This window comes from Bos indicus, chromosome 15 (assembly GCF_029378745.1).
Source record: "Bos indicus isolate NIAB-ARS_2022 breed Sahiwal x Tharparkar chromosome 15, NIAB-ARS_B.indTharparkar_mat_pri_1.0, whole genome shotgun sequence".
Classification (NCBI taxonomy): Eukaryota; Metazoa; Chordata; class Mammalia; order Artiodactyla; family Bovidae; genus Bos; species Bos indicus.
The window spans coordinates 52,155,349-52,176,134 of NC_091774.1; the positions used below are offsets into that span (position 1 = coordinate 52,155,349).

Consider the following 20,786-nt stretch of genomic DNA (forward strand, 5'->3'; position numbering starts at 1 on the left):
TTCCTAGGCTTGTGTATAGATCACCATAATTTTAAAAAAAGAAATGTTATCAGATTTTTCCAGGCCCCCAAAATCATAAGCACAAGTATATTTTTTATATTTTAAGAGGATTTTTTAATTGTTCTCTATTTTTCAAAAACTAGGTTTACACATTAACATTGCTCTGCAACTTTTCTCACTTAATAATTGATTATGAAGATCCCAAGGGTCAGTAAATTTAATTCTAACTCATACTTTAAAAAAACTGTATAATAACAGTGCATATAAAAGATATACCATAATGTGTTCACATATTTTCCTATTGATGGACGTGGATATTTCCCGTGTTAGATTTCAAACAGTGCTATAATGAATATCCCTGTACGTATTTCTTTTCACACACATTCCTTGTTGTCCCAAACATGACTGCTTTTTTTCCTATCAACATCCATGCTTTACACGCTCACTGAATTCCTCTCTGGGCCCTGTGTGATAACCAAGAATAAAGCAATTTGGAGAGTGTCAAGACAAGACATACGATAGTGACTGTTGGTGAATCAGAATTGGCCTGTCTGGCTGCCTCTCCCAGCCGCCTGTGCACAGTGGACTCCCAGGCCCTCGCACATGCGCTCCTTGCTCTCAGCCCAGCAGCTGCTTCCAGCTCAACTGACGTGGGCAGAGCTGGCTTGGTGAATTAATTCTACTGTGTCACACTCCCGGCCCACCAGCTATCCAAATAAGTGGGAAGGAGGGAGAATACATTATCACCATGAAATAATATAATAAAGAAGTACAGAGAGTAAAATGCAAAACACCCCATTTGTCAAACTTTTAACCTATGTTTGCCAATGGCAGTCCCTTCCTCAGAAGTACCACTGTTGGAAGTTTGTTGTATAACCTTTCAGACTTTTCCTAAGCATGCACACACATGCACATATGTATGGATACACAATGTGTGTGTATTTAGACAAAGTGTGCGTGTGTTTGGTCTACCTACCTACAGTCATACTGTATAATTTGTATTATGAAAGAATGCTACAGCGATAAATAGTGAACCTTTTTACATACAAGCTAATATTTCTCTAGGATATGTACCAATAATTGGAACTGATGAAGTCTGTGCGTGTTAGACGGAGAAGGCAATGGCACCCCACTCCAGTACTCTTGCCCAGAAAATCCCATGGACGGAGGAGCCTGGTAGGCTGCAGTCCATGGGGTCGCTAAGAGTTGGGCACGACTGAGCGACTTCACTTTCACTTTTCACTTTCATGCATCGGAGAAGGAAATGGCAACCCACTCCAGTATTCTTGCCTGGAGAATCCCAGGGACAGAGGAGCCTGGTGGGCTGCCGTCTATGGGGTCGCACAGAGTCTGACACAACTGAAGCGACTTAGCAGCAGCAGCGCAGCATACTACAAGGGAAGCCCATTAATATGTATTAAATTATATAATTTAATATAATAATGGAAAGATAACAATCTAGGATTTTAATTGAGAAACTAATGATTAAAAAGGAACAGCACATTTTCTTATGTAAGTAATCAGGCATTCTTTAAATGATTCTCTGGAAAGAAATTTGGCAATACATATCAAGAACCTAAAAAATGTTCATATTCAAACATGCTAAGTGAAATAAACTAGACAAAAAGGGATAAAAATGGTATGATCCCATTTATGAGGTACCTAGAATGGGCAAGTTCATAGGGATAGAAAGTAGAACAGAAGTTACCAGGGAGTGGGAGAGGGAGGAATGGGAACTATTGTTCAATGGGTACAGAGAATCTGTCTGGGATGCTAAAATGTCCTGGAAATGAATAGCAGTGATGATTGCACAACACTGTAAATACACTTAATGCCACTAAATTGTACTCCTAATTATAAATTTAACATGTTAAAATGGTAAATTTTGTTATGCATATTTTACCAAAAAATTTTAAAGTGAGACTGCTAAAAAAAAAAGTTTGGTGTTCTTTGATCAAATAATTCCATTCACAGCAATAAAAGTTTAGAAAATTATCTGAAATATAAATACATATATAGGTACTAATATAATTATTTAACATTATGAAAAACTGGAGAAAAACTAAATATCTAACAATAACTCAAGTAAATTAAGATACATGCATATGAGCCTTATGCAGTCATTAAAAATATTTTAAATAATTTTAATGACACAAGGAATGTTGAATTTTAAAAGCAGCATATATAGTGTTAGTGGGTACGACCATTTATTTTTTAAACTACATATACAGATGTGTATGTGATACATACACACACATCTGCACACTTGTGAGTATGAACGTGCATGTGTATATTTATAAGGAAACAGGTCAAATAATGTTTATTTCTGATTTGTCGAATTATGGATCTCTCTTACTTTCTCCCTTAAAAATCTTATTTTTCAAGTTTTCTAAACTGTACCATGACATACAATCAGGAAAATTTAATTTCACATTATTTGACCCAGTAATTCACTTGCAGATATAAATCATAATAACAAAAAATACTGACCAAAACTTATGCATAATAATGTTCATGCAAAGATACAAAAGAAATTACTAATAAATTATAAAGTAATAAAAACTATTAATAAGTCATTGTTACCACTGTAGAGTAAGATTAGGATAAAGGGTGAAGTGCAAGGGACTTACTTATTATGTATATTACTTTTATAATTTGTATCAAAGTATTACAGTATTGTTTAAAATAGAAAAAACTGAAAGCACTATAAAAATCCTATATGATTAATGGATAAATAAGATGTGATACATATATACAATGGAATATTACTTAGCCATAAAAAGGCTGGAAAAAATTGGGTTCTTTTTGGAGATGTGGATGGACCTAGAGTTTGTCATACAGAGTGTTTGTCATACAGAGTGTTAAGTCAGAAAGAGAAAAACAATTATTGTATATTAAGGATACATGTAGAATCTAGAAAAAATGGTGCACATAAACCAATTTACAGGGCAGGAATAGAGACAGAGACATAGAGAATGAACATGTGGACATGGAGGGCGAAGGGGAAGGTGGGGCAAATTAGGAGATCAGGATTGAAATATATATACTACCATGTGTAAAATAGATAGCTAGTGGGAAGCCGCTGTATAGCACTGGACCTGCAATGCAGGAGACCTGAGTTCGATCCCTGGGTCAGGAAGATCCCCTGGAGAAGGAAATGGCAACCCACTCCAGTAATCTTGCCAGGAGAATTTCGTAGACAGAGGGGCCTTGTGGGGTACAGTCCATGGTCTCAAAGAGTGAGACACAACTAAGCAACTAACACACACACACTATAATGAAAACCAATGGGAAACAGAGAAAAAGCAGAAGACAAAACTGTAGGTACTATATGACCTGGACTACTCCAGAGAAATATGCATAGGTACAAAATACCAAAATGAAAATAGGTGTTTTTCTCCAGATGGTACAGTTATGGATGATTTTAGCTTTTTCTTTATATATTTTTCTGTATTTTTTCTGTACTTTTCACATTTCCTACAATGATTATATACTATTTTTCAACCAATTCAAAAAAATGTCATTGGTTTCCACTATATAATCAGAAGTTGACCCCTTATGATGGGTTTTATCCTCAAAGAATAAGCAGTAGTAAGCAACCTATGAAACAAGACTGCATGATATATATGTCTAAGAAAACTTTCATCTTTGAGGGGTAAGGAAAGCTCAGTCTAAAGGGACACTGCTGACTACTTCCTGTCTTCTTGCTTTTGGAGGAAATGGCAACCCACTCCAGTACTCTTGCCTGGAAAATCCCATGGACGGAGGAGCCTGGTAGGCTACAGTCCATAGGGTCGCAAACAGCTGGACACGACTGAGAGACTTCACTTACTTTTCTTTCTTAGAAAATATAACTAAGGAATAAAGAACCTAAACATTAGATGCCTGACAAACTTTGTAAAGAACCAAGATAACCACCTTCTCAACCCTGAAATCGAAGATCTTACACCTGAAAAACACATCAAAACCTAAATCACACAGCTGGGATCGTGTCACTCCTAATCCAAAACATTCATGAGCTAACTTCATGCAGAATAAAATCCAAATCTCTTAGTATGACTCTTACTGTTCCTTAAGATCCAACCAAACATCTTTTCCGGCCTCATTTCCAGCTCATTCCTCCAAAGTATCTTCTATCTCAGGAGCACTTTCCCAGATATGCCAAACATTTCCCCAGGCTCTGTGCTGCTGCCATTCTATAACCTCCTCCAAAATGCCCTTCTAAACTTAAGGAATTCTAGGATTCCCTGGTGGCTCAGGGTAAAGAATCTGCCTGCCAATGCAGGAGACAGGTTTAATCTCTGATCCAGGAAGATCCCAGGTGCCACAGAGCAACTAAGACCATGCACCACAACTACTGAGCCTGTTCTCTAGAGCCTGGGAACCGTAACTACTGACGCGGCACCCTAGAGCCAGTGCTCTGCAACCAGAAGCCGCAGAAATGACAAGCCCGTACAGAAACTAGAGAGTAGCCCCCCTCTCCAAAACTAGAGAAAAACCCTTGGAGCAAGGAATACCCAGCACAGCCAGAAATAAATAAATAAATAAAATTATAAACTTAAGGAATTCTAATTCACCCTTTACAACCTGGCTCAAATGCTTTCTCCCTTCAGAGGCTCTCCTTGTTCCCCCCAATTCAGGAACAACTCTGTTGTCTCCTCTATATGCTCCTATATTGCTTGTTCCTCTACACACCTCATTTCATTCCTCCTTGGGTCGACACTAGCTGCATATATGTTTCACTTGACTAAGCTCCTGAAGAGCAGAAACCATCTTATTCACCTATCAGCTCCATTCCAGCACAATGCTTGCACACCACAGGTGCTAAATAATGCTGCCCGACTGAATGACAGCCAACTGGCCCTCTTCTAATGGATTATTTCAGTGAGGCAGCCAGTGAAGCTGAACTGTCAGAGGACAAGCCCTCTAATTTAAAGCCACATACCTAGGTAAGAGTGACCAGCAAAAAGCTGTCATGGGCCTGCCACTTTAAGGGGACTGGCAAGCTGGGTGTGTTTACACAATCCTAATTAAAACTAAAGGGCACTGAGGGAAAGAAGAGAAACAGAGAGATTAAGAAGTGTGGATACTGCTGCTGCTGCTGCTGCTGCTAAGTCGCTTCAGTCAGGCTCCCCCGTCCCTGGGATTCTCCAGGCAAGAACACTGGAGTGGGTTGCCATTTCCTTCTCCAGTGCATGAAAGTGAGAAGTGAAAGTGAAGTCGCTCAGTCGTGTCTGACTCTAGCGACCCCATGGACTGCAGCCCACCAGGCTCCTCCATCCATGGGATTTTCCAGGCAAGAGTACTGGAGTGGGGTGCCATTGCTTTCTCCGGTGTGGATACTACAGGTCACCTTTTCCTCTGTTGGGAGCCCAAATCTCCCAGCCTAGTACCCAGCGAGCTCACCAAGCAGCCTATTGTCTGGCTGCTGTCGCCCTAGGACCTGAGTATTGAAAAGCAACTGATTAGGCCACTTCAGTCTCTCCAGCAACTGGCTCCGCTTTTAGGCATTTAATTTCTAATTGTGGTTACTCGGGGCCTTTTCTCTAAATGAATCCCACACTGCTCCAATCATTAAGAGAATCTCTTTAAAGCGAGGCTTGAAATTAACAACAGCAGGGAACAAATCCTCTAAACCATCTAAATCACAATATCCACACTGTCCATTTTGATGACATTCACCCCCACCTCCTTCAAACAATAGGTCCTACCAGGGAACGACTACTTCTCTCAGGACCAGCAAGTCCTGTGATTGTTTTTCAGGAGAAAGCTCCCAGGGCCTGCTTCTCATTCAATAGCTGCTTCACGTTTGATCACTCAGCTGTGACTGTGAGTAGAGAGCACAGTTGCTATAATTCAAGTACTAAAAAGGAATTCCACTTCTACCCCTTGTCTAATAGTCAAGCAGCTTAGAACAAACAGATCCTTTCCCACCTCAAACCTCCTTTGGCCTACCTGGTTTCAGATCTGGAACTCTTAGTATCTAAATTTTTCAATATATAAATGAAGAAAACATGGCTTTAAGAAAGAGAATTAATTGTGAATGATCACAGAGTATCTTGATGACAGAATCTTTTGACTAGGATGCCTAACACCTTATTTTTCTGACTAGTTATCAACAAGACCACCATTGCCTGGCACAGATTCAAGGGTACTACAGACAGCCTAACTGAAATGCACTGGAGAGCCCCTCTGCTTTGACCACCCCCTTCCCAACAACCCCACTGTCTCTCAAAGTGCTGACCAAACCTAGTAAGTAAACAACGACAAAAAATCAAGTAACTTGGTACATCACTTCTCCTGCAAAAGCATGGAGCTACCAAATCATCTGCTTCAGCACGCCACCTGGGAAGCATCCCGATGGACCATGGCGTGCTGGTGAGCAGTGGCTGCTGTAGCCTACAGAACTTGTGGCTGTGGGTCTCCTGGAGCTGGGACCGCAGTGGCTCCTCAGTTGAAGTGTTCCACAGCAACATGTTCCAACACTTTTTGGCCCTTAACACATTTGTGATTTGGAAGGACTTCCACGAGAAAGGTTAATTTTCTCCACTATCTAGTCACCTTGACCTAGAAGTAAGCAAACGCACAGTGAGTATAAAGGAAGTGACAACCTTTCAAACAAACCTTTCCCATCTTGTTAAATCAAATGAAGATGGTAATCAAAATAGTCTCCTAAAGTTTACAAATACTCCTTTGGGAACTGCCTTTTAAACTATTATACTGATTTATAACCACACATTATATAATCATAGATTTTGGCCCTGGAAGAAATCTTTCAGCAGATCATATAAACTGCTCATTTTTACATGAGAAAACTCCAGTCCACTGGGGCTAGACAGTTGGTCCCTGATCACACAGCTGGTGAGGAGTAATCAGGACTAGAAACCTAGTCACCCTAACTCCTAGCATAAACCACAAGCATATCCTAATCCAGGCACCTCCCCCTTCCTGTTCCTCACTGTTGTCTTTAACTCAGGACACTAATGCATACCAAGAATGGTTCTGAAACCCAGTTGCTAAGAAATGATAGCTTAAAACCAGAACTTCTCTGCAGTCGCTCCCTATGAGTTTGAGCCTTCATTCGATGTCTAGTTCACAAGAATTCTGGGTAAACTACCTTACAACAGGGGTCAGTGAGCCCCCCGAGACACTCCCCCTACAGCTAGAAGAATATATTTATTAAACATCTCTGCCCACCTCCTGCAGTAACCTGTTTACTTCAAGTAAGTGAAAGAGGTTACTTAGAAGGACCTGGATCAAGGAAAAAGAAAGTAGTAGAAATCCTGTTTGAGGAAAAACTGACCTATGAAAAAGCAGAGAGGGCAGGAACCATCTTGACTTACCTCCTGGTGAACAGCTTTCTAAGGCTGGGACAAAGCGATCCCTGGCAATCTGGCTTATAACTAGCCTCAACCCAGGGAAGGGGCAAAAGGACAGGAATGCTGTTCATGCCCCCATCTCACCGAAGAGCTGTGGGTCAGCTCGGCTTCACCTCACCCTGGGCAGCCCCAGCGCTCTGTAGATCAGCCAGCCACCGGAAGGAAAGCCACCCAGCCTAGGTCAACGGGGTGAGTCAGTGACAGAGCAGGAAGAGTCACTGGGGCAGAAAGTCTGGCCTCCTGTGGCAAGACAGCCCAAACCACACCCCAACATGGTCAGCACAGGGAAGACTCTGCCCTACTAGAATTCCAGTCTCCAAAGCAGGAAAGGTCCTTCCTCAAGACACTCCGTACCATTCACATTTCCAAGGGTTGCCCGCCTGCTCAAAAACCTTCCATGGTTTTCTTCCTTAAGCACCATATTCAATCTCTTTGGCTTAACTTCCCAAGCCCTCCATTACATGGCCTCAAGTCATTTATTCGACCTTGTTTCTCACTATTCCACAGTGTACACTCTGAACTAATCAAGGCAGTCTTCTCACTTCTCTCATGAGCCAAGCCCTTTCTCATTTCTATGCCTTTAGTTATCCAGAAGTGGTAAATTCAAGCCCCTTCCAAGGTTTGGCAGGTAATAGAAATGAATGTTCCAGTGAGGCACCCGGAAAAACTAGGAAGTGTGGCCCCCACATAATGGCATTAAAATATTTTCATTCAAGTTATTTATGCAATATTGCACTATGAGCATCACAGTAACATTTTAAAGAGTTACCAATAGTCTTTCTAGCTTTCGTGTAAGAAAACTTCCCTAAGGTTGGGCAGCTGGAAAAATGCTGAGCACAGTCTCCAGGCCTATCTGAAACCAAAGCAAGAGCTCTAAACTATTAGGCTTCCCAGCAGTACAAAAACCATGGAAGATACAGAGCTCTAAACTCTGAAGAGGAAACTCACTTTTCACTTTTCATGATACATATATATAACTTCAGTAGCAGGATGAGAAGTCCAAAGAGCAGTTTGTCTAACTGCCCCCAAAATTCTGTCATCTTCCAGCTAAAGTCTTTCCTGGTTCCTCTAGGTCCTACTGAACTCCATACTCAATTCCTGTGGGGCTTACAGATCAGAAAACATAATCAGGTGCTAAATTATATACTGTCACGCAAAACTGAACACTGCTTCCCTGTCTAGCTTCACTACCAAACTACTGTAGTAACCTACCTAGTTCTACCAAAAACATGTTGATCCTGAATCTAATCAAGAGGAAAGACAAATCACAAATAATCAAGAGGAAATACAAATCCAAATTAAGAGACATTCTGCAAACAACTAACTTGAACTCTAAAGAATGTCAATGATATGACAGACAAAAAGGCATTCAGACAAAAAGGCATTTAAAAGAGATTTAAAACCTGTTCAAAGTTGAGACTTCCCTGGTGATCCAGTAGTTAAGAATCTGCATTGCAATGCAGGGGATGCAGGTTAGATCCCTGGTGTCAGGGAACTAAGATCCCACATGCTGGGGAGCAACTAAGCCCTTGCACCGCAACTACTGAGCCCATGCGCCAAAACTAGAGAGTCCATGAGACACAACAAAAGATCTCGCGTGACACAAGTAAGACCCAACGCAGCAAATAAAGAGATAATTTTTTTTTAATTGTTCAAAGTTAAAGCATACTAAGGGCATGACAAAGTCATGACAACTAACACATGCATGATCTTTCAATGGATCCTGAAATGACAAAAAAAATCTATGAAAGATATCACTGGAAAAACCAGAGCAACTTGAACAAGTATTGTACAAACGTACTGAATTTCTGAGTGTCATTTTACTGTGGTTAGCATGGGAAGATATTCTGATTTTTTCAGCAAATACTTGCTAAGCTATTTAAGGGATGAAGTAATATGAAGTTCACATCTACTAGTCAAAAGGTTCCGAAAATGAAGGACAGAGGCCAAGACAGCAAAATGTTAACAGTGAACCTAGGTGAAGAATACAGAAACATTTGTTACATTATTCCTGTAAAGTATCTGTAGATTTGAAGAGCCTGGGGAGTAGGTAACTCCTGTATTTTATATATATTATATATATATATATATACACATATGTGTGTGTGTGTGTGTAGGTGTGTGTGTATATATATATCTGTAAATACTCAGCTCTGTGAGAGGTGAAATAGACACACATTATGTATTTGCTCACTGCACAAGGAAACTGGGCTTTGGGGGTCAGCAAACCAGACAGAGTCCACTTGGCAGCAGTGCATGAGGGGTACAGTGGCAAACTCCAAGTGAACCAGAAGATTCCCTCAAACTCATACTGTCATGCCATAAGCAAGCCAGAAAAGTAGGCAATCAAAGCTCTTGTTACCTCATCCCTCACTGAGACCATCCAGAAGTCAGACACTCAGCAAATGCCCCCTTACAGGGCAGAATGCAGTCGTTACCCACACATAAGACAAAGGGCTCTGTATCCACCTTACCACAGGATACCCAAAACTCAACAGCCTACAAAGCGTCTCTGGCCCGTCACAGGAAGGCGCTCAAGTAGTCAAATAAATATGCCTGAAATATTTGCGCAGTCTTTACTCCTCACCAGACAAACCAGTCCTTAGCTGCAATAAGGCAGAAGAAATATGCAAGGCTGAATCACTGGCACTTCCTGCACTGACTTCAAAGAAACTGGTCCTTAAAGAGGACAGAAAGGGCAGCTGCCACAGCTACCAACAGAGGCCTCAGCCCAGCAGCATGCTGTGCAATATGCTCCCTCTCCTCTCCTCAGACACCAGATCATTTTACTTCTGCCAAGTGGTCCCTTATTAGGGTGACTGACTGCCCAATGGCCAGCCCTTAACCTTGACTCTCTCCTCCCCTCACTGACAGCCAAGATTCTGTCACTTCCGGATAGCTCCTCCCACAATTTAGCAGAAAGTCTAGTCAAAACTATTCCCCCCAAACTTCCATCAACTGAAGTAAGATTTCTAGTGAAAGAAAGTGAAAGTGAAGTTGCTCAGTCGTGTCCAACTCTTTGTGTCTCCATGGACTGTAGCCCACCAGGCTTCTCCATCCATGAGGTTTTCCAGGCAAGAATACTGGAGTGGGTTGTCATTTCCTTCTCCAGGGGATCTTCCCCACCCAGGGATCGAACCCAGGTCTCCTGCATTGAAGGCAGACGCTTTACCCTCTGAGCCACCAGGAAGTCCTCAAGATCTCTAGAGGTATAACATTCAGCTTGCTTCTCAAACCACCAAATTTAGTATGTTTTACCAAAGACAGAATGTAACATGTAAGGTTGGTTTGTTAAACTCTGGAATTGTAAACTGTGAAGAAAAGAAAATACAATGTTTTTAGATTTGATATGGCAAAAAGATCTTAACAAGTTTGATGTACCAAAAATAGCAAATGTATAATTTAATAAGACTAAATATAAAGCCCTGCATTTAGAATAAAAGAAATAAACCAAACTAATACAGGATGGTAGAGACCTGGAACATAGTTCATACTGAAAAGCTTGCCATTTGGCTGGGGGTGTCAGGGAAGGCTGCCTATGGTGGGAGGAGAGGCCAAACACCCTCACAGGAAGCATGAATCTGACAGAGCCACCCAAAACATCAATCCAGCTCAGGTCATGTTCAGTTCAGTTCAGTCGCTCAGTCGTGTCTGACTCTTTGCAACACCACGAATTGCAGCACGCCAGGCCTCCCTTTCCATCACCAACTCCTGGAGTTCACTCAGACTCACGTCCATCGAGTCGGTGATGCCATCCAGCCATCTCATCCTCTGTCATCCCCTTCTCCTCTTGCCCCCAGTCCCTCCCAGTATCAGAGTCTTTTCCAATGAGTCAACTCTTAGCATGAGGTGGCCAAAGTACTGGAGTTTCAGCTTCAGCATCATTCCTTCCAAAGAAATCCCAGGGCTGATCTCCTTCAGAATGGACTGGTTGGATCTCCTTGCAGTCCAAGGGACTCTCAAGAGTCTTCTCCAACGCCACAGTTCAAAAGCATCAATCTTCGGTGCTCAGTCTTCTTCACAGTCCAAGTCTCACATCCATACATGACCACAGGAAAAACCATAGCCTTGACCAGACGGACCTTTGTTGGCAAAGTAATGTCTCTGCTTTTGAATATGCTATCTAGGTTGGTCATAACTTTCCTTCCAAGGAGTAAGCGTCTTTTAATTTCATGGCTGCAGGCACCATCTGCAGTGATTTTGGAGCCCAAAACAATAAAGTCTGACACTGTTTCCACTGTTTCCCCATCTATTTCCCATCAAGTGATGGGACCGGATGCCATGATCTTCGTTTTCTGAATGTTGAGCTTTAAGCCAACGTTTTCACTCTCCACTTTCACTTTCATCAAGAGGCTTTTGAGTTCCTCTTTTCTTTCTGCCTTAAGGGTGGTGTCATCTGCATATCTGAGATTATTGATATTTCTCCTGGCAATCTTGATTCCAGCTTGTGTTTCTTCCAGTCCAGCGTTTCTCATGATGTACTCTGCATATAAGTTAAATAACAGGATGACAATATACAGCCTTGACGTACTGCTTTTCCTATTTGGAACCAGTCTGTTGTTCCATGTCCAGTTCTAACTGTTGCTTCCTGACCTGCATACAGATTTCTCAAGAGGCAGGTCAGGTGGTCTGGTATTCCCATCTCTTTCAGAATTTTCCACAGTTTATTGTGATCCACACAGTCAAAGGCTTTGGCAGAGTCAATAAAGCAGAAATAGATGCTTTTCTGGAACTCTCTTGCTTTTTCCATGATCCAGCAGATGTTGGCAATTTGATCTCTGGTTCCTCTGCCTTTTCTAAAACCAGCTTGAACATCAGGAAGTTCACGGTTCACGTATTGCTGAAGCCTGGCTTGGAGAATTTTGAGCATTACTTTACTAGCATGTGAGATGAGTGCAATTGTGCAGTAGTTTGAGCATTCTTTGGCATTGCCTTTCTTTGGGATTGGAATGAAAACTGACCTTTTCCAGTCCTGTGGCCACTGCTGAGTTTTCCAGATTTGCTGGCATAGTGAGTGCAGCACTTTCACAGCATCATCTTTCAGGATGTGAAATAGCTCAACTGGAATTCCATCACCTCCACTAGCTTTGTTCATAGTGATGCTTTCTAAGGCCCACTTGACTTCACATTCCAGGATGTCTGGCTCTAGATGAGTGATCACACCATCGTGATTATCTGGGTCGTGAAGATCTTTTTTGTACAATTCTTCTGTGTATTCTTGCCACCTCTTCTTAGTATCTTCTGCTTCTGTTAGGTCCATACCATTTCTGTCCTTTATCGAGCCCATCTTTGCGTGAAATGTTCCCTTGGTATCTCTAATTTCCTTGAAGAGATCTCTAGTCTTTCCCATCCTGTTGTTTTCCTCTATTTCTTTGCATTGATCGCTGAGGAAGGCTTTCTTATCTCTTCTTGCTATTCTTTGGAACTCTGCATTCAGGTGCTTGTATCTTTCCTTTTCTCCTTTGCTTTTTGCTTCTCGTCTTTTCACAGCTATTTGTAAGGCCTCCCCAGACAGCCATTTTGCTTTTTTGCATTTCTTTTCCATGGGGATGGTCTTGATCCCTGTCTCCTGTATAATGGCACAAACCTCAGTCCATAGTTCATCAGGCACTCTATCTATCAGATCTAGGCCCTTAAATCTATTTCTCACTTCCACTGTGTAATCATAAGGGATTTGATTTAGGTCATACCTGAATGGTCTAGTGGTTTTCCCTACTTTCTTCAATTTAAGTTTGAATTTGGTAATAAGGACATGTTAGTAGAAGACTAATCTATGTCCCACCTCTGAAAAGCAGAGAGTACATGCAGAGGAAGAATGATAACCACCCTGGTGAAGTGTCTGAAATTCATGGCATGAAGCATGAAAACTTTTTCAAATGTATGCATGCCTGTCATGCAGATGAGGAGAAAGACTCATATGACCCCTTGCAAGAAGACAAAACCAGAACTAGCAAGTGGAAGTCAGAGGAGGATAGATTCTGGTTTGATGTAGGGAAGGAACCCTCAGCACAACAGAGAAGTTAAGAATGTATGTTACGGAACCCAGAATGCTTGGATCAGAACACCAACTCCACCTCTTACAAACTGTATGGCTTTGGGTAAACTAAGTTATAGTAACAACAATAGTACGATAGAGCTTTGGGAAGCAGTTCATGTAAAGTGCTTAGAACAGTGCCGGGCTCACATTATATGCTGAAAAAAAAAACAAAGTCAGCTATCGCTGTTACTGACTGCTGATATAATGGACCAGGTAACCTGAAAATCTTCCTACTAAATGTGCCTGAAAATGCCCAGAAAAATAGAATAAAAATCCTTTTTGACTTGCTAAATTACTGTCGCTTAGAACCACACCTACCCTGTGGTTATGGTCTGCTCTGTGTTGCCAGGGCTTGGACTCTTCCAATACCACTTCACCTTTGCCAGCTGGCTCCCAGTTAGGGTCTGTTAACAGGGTGCAAACAGGAAAAATCGAACGCAGGAGGAGGCTGCCAGGGACTTCCTTCTTCCTGTGGCTCTCTGCTCCTGACAACTGCAATTGGTTTCTCCCTGCTTCCTTCCAAACTCCCTCTTCGAGGCACCAGAGCAGGGCTCAACCAAAACTGGCTCCCCAGGCCCCTCCTATGGGCTCCTGAGACACCAGCAACACCAGGCAACGCCTTCTCCTCAGAGAATCCAGGCGCAGTCCCACCAGATCCCTCCAGAATTCTAAGTTCTGCCAACCCCAATCTTCTCCCTTTGTTTTTCAGTCCTGGATGAAGCAGCCGCTTAATGCAGTTATAATATAAGTTACCTGAAGATTCCCCTTTTTGCTCTTTCAGCCCTCCAACAAAGGTTTAAACTAAACCCCTTTACTGAATTCACTCTCTTAAAATACCTGTGTGTGGTTTCTATTTTCCTGATAGGATTCTGACACTAGATAAACTGAACTCACAAGAAAGTAAAAGAAATCCCAGGAAACAGAAACAAAAGAAGCTGAAAATTGGGTTAGTGAGGCATAGCTGTCCTAGCAATGTAAGGAATATGTGACCTCCTCATACTTCAGATCTTGAGCTCATAAAAAGCAACTGAGATCTCTGTATATACAAAGGCTGCATGTGTGTGCTAAATTGCTTCAGTCCCATCTGACTCTGTGTGACCCTGAGACCCTCAGTAAAAAGAGACTAGGAAAAAAAAAAAACTGTCCACAGGAAAATAAGGAAGGTTGCTTTACAAACGTAGTAAAGTAGGAGGAAAAAAACTTCCTAGGAATTAATAACCTGGGTGCACACAAGAGATGGATTTGGAATTTAAAAATTTATACTAAATCTGTGGCCTAGAAATCTAAAAGAAAAATTACAGACATTTTAGCCCCAGGTTGGGAACAGCCTTGAGTTCCCAAAGAAGCAAATACAAAGTTGTAGCAGGAGACACACAAATGGCCAATAAATACATGAAAAGATGTTCAACATCATCAGGAAAATGCAAATTAAAACCACAAAAACACTACATCTCCATGAGAATGGCTAAAATTAAAAAGACTCACTATACCAAATGTTAGTAAGAAAATTAAAAAACCAAAGCTCTCAGATACTGCAATGGAAACATAAAATAGTACAACCACTTTGGAAAACTGGTAATTTCTTAAAAATTAAAAATACCTTGCCATATGACCCAGCCATTTCACGCCAAAGAGTCAGGAAAATGTATGTTCACTCAAAGATTTGTACATGATTGCTCACAGCAATTTTATTCACAACAGCCAAAAACTGCCAACAGCCCAAATGTCCATCAACAGTAAATGATATACCAGTCAGAATGACCATCATCAAAAAATCTACAAATAATAAATGCTAGCAAGGGATGTGGAGAAAAGGGAACCCTCTTGCATAGTTGGTGAGAATGTGAATTGATACAGCCACCATGGAGAACAATATGGAGATTTCTTAAACAAACTAAGAATAATACCACCATATGACACAGAGGATCCACTACTGGGCATTTACCCTGAGAAAACCACAGTTCTCAAAGATACATGTACCCCAATGTTCATAGCAGTACTATTTACAAAGGCCACTATTTACAAAGGACAAGGAAGCAACCTAAATGTCCATCAACAGATGAATAGATAAAGAAGGTGTGGTACATAATTACAATGAAATATTACTCAGCCATAAAAAGGAACAGATCTGAGTCACCTGTAGTGAGGCGGATGAACCTAGAGCCTGTTATACAGAGTGAAGTTAGTTAGAAAGAGGAAAACAAGTATATATTAACACATATATATGGAATCTAGAAAAATGGTACCGATGAACCAATTTGCAGAGCAACAACAGAGACACGGACATAAGAGAATAGACTTGTGGGCACAGTGCGGGAAGGAGAAGGTACCACTGAAACCATATACGTTACTATATGTAAAACAGATAGCCAGTGGGGAAATGCTATATGATGCAGGGAGCTCAACCCAGTGCTCTATGACAACCTAGAGGGGTGGGATGGGGTGAGAGGTGGGAGGGAGGTTCAAGAGAGCAAGGACATATGTATACCTATGGCTGATTCATGTTGATGTATGGCAGAAACCGACACAATATTGTAAATATTACAATAAAAATAAATTTTAAAAAAGTGATAAACAAAACTGTATGATATAGTCATACAAAGGAGGACTACTTAGCAACAGTTCCAGTTCAGTCGCTCAGTCGTGTCTGACTCTTTGCAACCCCATGAACCGCAGCAAGCCAGGCCTCCCTGTCCATCACCAACTCCTGGAGTCTGCCCAAACCCATGTCCATTGAGTTGGTGATGCCATCCAACCATCTCATCCTCCGTTGTCCCCTTCTCCTCCTGCCCTCAATCCTTCCCAGCATTAGGGTCTTTCCAAATGAGTCAGCTCTTCGAATCAGGTGGCCAAAGTATTGGAGTTTCAGCTTCAACATCAGTCCTTCCAATGAACACCCAGGTTGGATCTCCTTGCAGTCCAAGGGACTCTCAAGAGTCTTCAACACTACAGTTTAAAAGCATCAATTCTTCGGTGCTCAGCTTTCTCTATAGTCCAACTCTCACATCCACATATGACTACTGGAAAAACCATAGCCTTGACTAGACCGACCTTTGTTGACAAATTAATGTCTCTGCTTTTTAATATGCTGTCTAGGTCAGTCATAACTTTCCTTCCAAGGAGTAAGCATCTTTTAAAAAAATTTCATGGCTGCAATCAACATCTGCAGTGATTTTGGAGCCCAGAAAAAATAAAGTCTGACACTGTTCCCAATGTTTCCCCATCTATTTGCCATGAAGTGATGGGACTGGATGCCATGATCTTCATTTTCTGAATGCTGAGCTTTAAGCCAACTTTTTCACTCTCCACTTTCACTTTCATCAAGAGGCTTTTGAGTTCCTCTTTTCTTTCTGCCATAAGGGTGGTGTCATCTGCATATCTGAGATTATTGATATTTCTCCTGGCAATCTTGATTCCAGCTTGTGTTTCTTCCAGTCCAGCGTTTCTCATGATGTACTCTGCATATAAGTTAAATAAGCAGGGTGACAAGATACAGCCTTGATGTACTCCTTTTCCTGTTTGAAACCAGTCTGTTGTTCCATGTCCAGTTCTAACTGTTGCTTCCTGACCTGTATACAGATTTCTCAAGAGGCAGGTCAGGTGGTCTGGTGTTCCTATCTCTTTCAGAATTTTCCACGGTTTATTGTGATCCACACAATCAAAGGCTTTGGCATAGTCAATAAGGCAGAAATAGATGTTTTTCTGGAACTCTCTTGTTTTTTTGATGATCCAGCGGATGTTGGCAATTTGATCTCTAGTTCCTCTGCCTTTTCTAAAACCAGCTTGAACATCTGGAAGTTCACGGTTCACGTATTGCTGAAGCCTGGCTTGGAGAATTTGAGCATTACTTTACTAGTGTGTGAAAAAGAAAGTGAAAGTGAAATCACTCAGTCGTGTCCGACTCTTTGAGACCCCTGGACTGTAGCCCACCAGGCTCCTCCCTCCATGGGATTCTCCAGGCAAGAGTACTGGAGTGGGTTGCCATTTCCTTCTCCAGGGGATATTCCCGACCCAGGGATCAAACCCAGGTCTCCCGCATTCCAGGCAGACACTTTAACCCCTGAGCCACCAGGGAAGCCCCTGAGATGAGTGCAACTGTGTGGTAGTTTGAGCATTCTTTGGCAACAGCAACAGAAAGTAACAAATCACTGATATATGCACTAAATACATAAATATCAAATGCATTACACTACCTGAAAGAAAGCAGACACAAACATATACTCTGTATATATTTTCTAGATAAAATTCTAGAAAACACAAATTAATCTTCAGTAATTAGATTACTTGGTTCTTGGGGGCCAATGATGAACTGTAAAGAGGCATAAGGAAACTTTTGGGAGTTATGGGAATGCTCTGTATCATGACTGGGGCAACTTTTTCGAGGTGTATAAATCTGTCAAAACTTTTTACTTAAAATAAATTTCATTGTACATAAATTATGATTAAGCAAAGTTGATTTAAAAAAAAAAAAGCTTTTCTTCAGAGAACTGACCTCAACTCAAGCTACACAAGACTACCATAGGACTTCCCTGGTGGTCTAGTGGTTAGAATCTGCCTGCCAATACAGAGGACATGGGTTTCATCCCTGCTCTGGAAAGATTCTACATGCTGCAGGCAACTAAGCCCGAGTGCTGCAACTACTGAAGCCCGAGCACCTGGAGCCCATGCTCCACAACAAGAGAAGCCAGTGCAATGAGAAGCCTGTGCACCACAAAGAGGCCCCCGCTCGCCGCAACTAGAGAAAGCCCGAGAGCAGCAATGGAGACCCAGTGCAGCCAAAAATAAATACATAAATAAATATGCTTTTTTAAAAAGACCACCGTAGATGATACTCCTTTGAATGAGCTCACAATCCAAAATTATAAAATACTTGAGGAAACAATCCATCATGAACAGAGTCATTAAAGCAAATGGCAGGATTATATCCCCAAAACTTCAAAAACAGGACACATTAAACTTATTTGAAGTTATTATAGAAGAATTGGAAACACAAGACAAAAGCAAGATACCAAGAAACAGACAGCCAGATTTGAAATGAACCACAGTGCTTGTATAAATGAAAAACTTAGCGAATGAAATAAGAATTCAAAAAATAAACTAATTCTAGCTTAAAGGAAATTATCCAGAAGTAACACAGAAAGATAGAGATGGAAATGATCAAGAATAAGAGATGTGAAGGACAGAATTAGAAGGCTCTGCTGCCACCGCCACTAAATCACTTTAGTCATGTCTGACACTTCGAAACTCTATGGGCTGCAGCCCACCAGACTCCTCTGTCTGTGGGATTATCCAGGCAATACTCGAGTGGGCTGCCATACCCTCCCTCCAGGGGATCTTTCCAACCCAAGGACTGAACCCCAGTCTCCTGTGTCTCCTGCACTGCAGCTGGAATCTTTACTGCTGAGCCACCAGGGAAGCCACTAGAAGGCTCAAAATAAGTTAAATACAAGATCAGGGAGAGGCACTATTTAAAGAGGCATATGCCAAAAAATGGACAACCTAAGAGAAACAGACAAATTCCCAGAAATATACAACCTCCTAAGACTGAATCAGGAATAGAAAATATGAACAGACCAATTACCAGTAATAAAATCAAATTGGCAATTTAAAAAACTCCCAATAAACAAAAGTCCAGGACCAGACGACTTCATAGGTGAAATTCTACCAAATATTTAAAGAAGAGTTAACACGTATCCTTCTCAAATTTCTAACAAATTACAGAAAGCAATGCTTCCAAATTCACTTTCAAGGCCAGTGTCACCCAAACACCAAAATCAGACAAAGATATCACACAAAAAAAGAAAATTATAGGTCAGTATCACTTTATAGTTGTAAAAATTCTCAACAAAATATTTGCAAACCACATTCAACAACACATTAAAAAGATCATACACCATGATCACGTGGGATTTATTCTAGGGATGCAAGGATGGTTCAATATCCACAAATCAATTAATGTAAAACACAGTATTAACAAACTAAAGAATAAAAATCATCTAAATGAATGCAGAAACAAAGTTCAACATCTGTATATGATTTAAAAAAAAAACATCAAAGTGAGTCCATAGGGAACATACTTCAACAAAATAAAGACCAGATATGACAAGCCCACAGCTGACAGCATCTCAATAGTAAAAAGCTGAAAGCATTTCCTCTAAGATCAAGAGCAAGACAAGGACACCCACTGTCACCACTTTTACTCAACATACTATTTGAAGTCCTAGCCACAGCAATCAGGCAAGAAAAAGAAAAACCAAATTCGGAAGGAAGAAGTAAAACTGTCACTGTTTGCAGATGACATGGTATTATTGAAAATCCTAAAGGTGCCACCAAAAAACCATTAGAACCAATTAATAAATTCAGTAAAATTGCAGAATATAAAATTAATATACAGAAATCTATTGTTTCTAGACACTAACAAAGAACTATCAGAAAGAGAAATTAAGAAAACAATTTTATTTACAACTGCATCAAAAATAATAAAATACCTAGTAGTAAATCTAAGGAGGTAAGAAGTCTGTACTAAGAAAAGACAGAGGATGAGATGGTTAGATGGCGTCACCAACTTAACAGACATGAGTTTGAGTAAGCTCCAGGAGTTGGTGATGGACAGGGAAGCCTGGAGTGCTGCAGTCCATGGGTTTGCAAAGAGTAGGATACAACTGAGCAACTGAACTTAAGATAAGACATTGGTGAAATAAATTAAAGATGTCACTAACAAATGGGAAGATACACCATGCTAATGGTTTAGAAGAATTAATACTATTAAAATGAGCATACTAGCCTAAGGCATTCTACAAATTTGATGCAATCTCTATCAAAATACCAAGGTAATTTTTCACAGAACTAAGACAAATAATGTAATTCTAAAATTTGTATGGAAACACAAGACCTTGAATAGCCAAAACAATCCTAAAGAACAAAACTGTCCTCATGCACTGTTGAGGGGAATGTATACTGGTGCAGCTGCTATGGAAGTTAGTATGGAAGTTCTTCAAAAAGTTAAAAACAGAACTATTATATGATTCAGCAATTCCACTCCTGGGTGTTTATCCAAAGAAAAGGAAACTAATTAGAAAAGATATATACACCCCTATGTTCATTGCAGCATTATTGACAACAGCCAAGATATAGAAGCAACCTAAATGCACATGGGTAGATGAATGGATAAAGAAGGTGTGGCATATAATCTAATGGAATATTCAGTTCAATCGTTCAGTCGTGTCCGACTCTTTGCGACCCCATGAACTGCAGCACGCCAGGCCTCCCTGTCCATCACCAACTCCGAGAGTTCACTCAGACTCACGTCCATCGAGTCAGTGATGCCATCCAGCCATCTCATCCTCTGTTCCCCTTCTCCTTCTGCCCCC

At 41.0% G+C, this 20,786-nt stretch overlaps 1 protein-coding gene across 1 annotated transcript in view; it reads right to left on the reverse strand.

The window, feature by feature from the left end:
* NUMA1 (nuclear mitotic apparatus protein 1) overlaps nucleotides 1–20,786 on the reverse strand; it is a 72,258-nt gene that overhangs the window by 48,764 nt on the left and 2,708 nt on the right. The window lies entirely within an intron of this gene.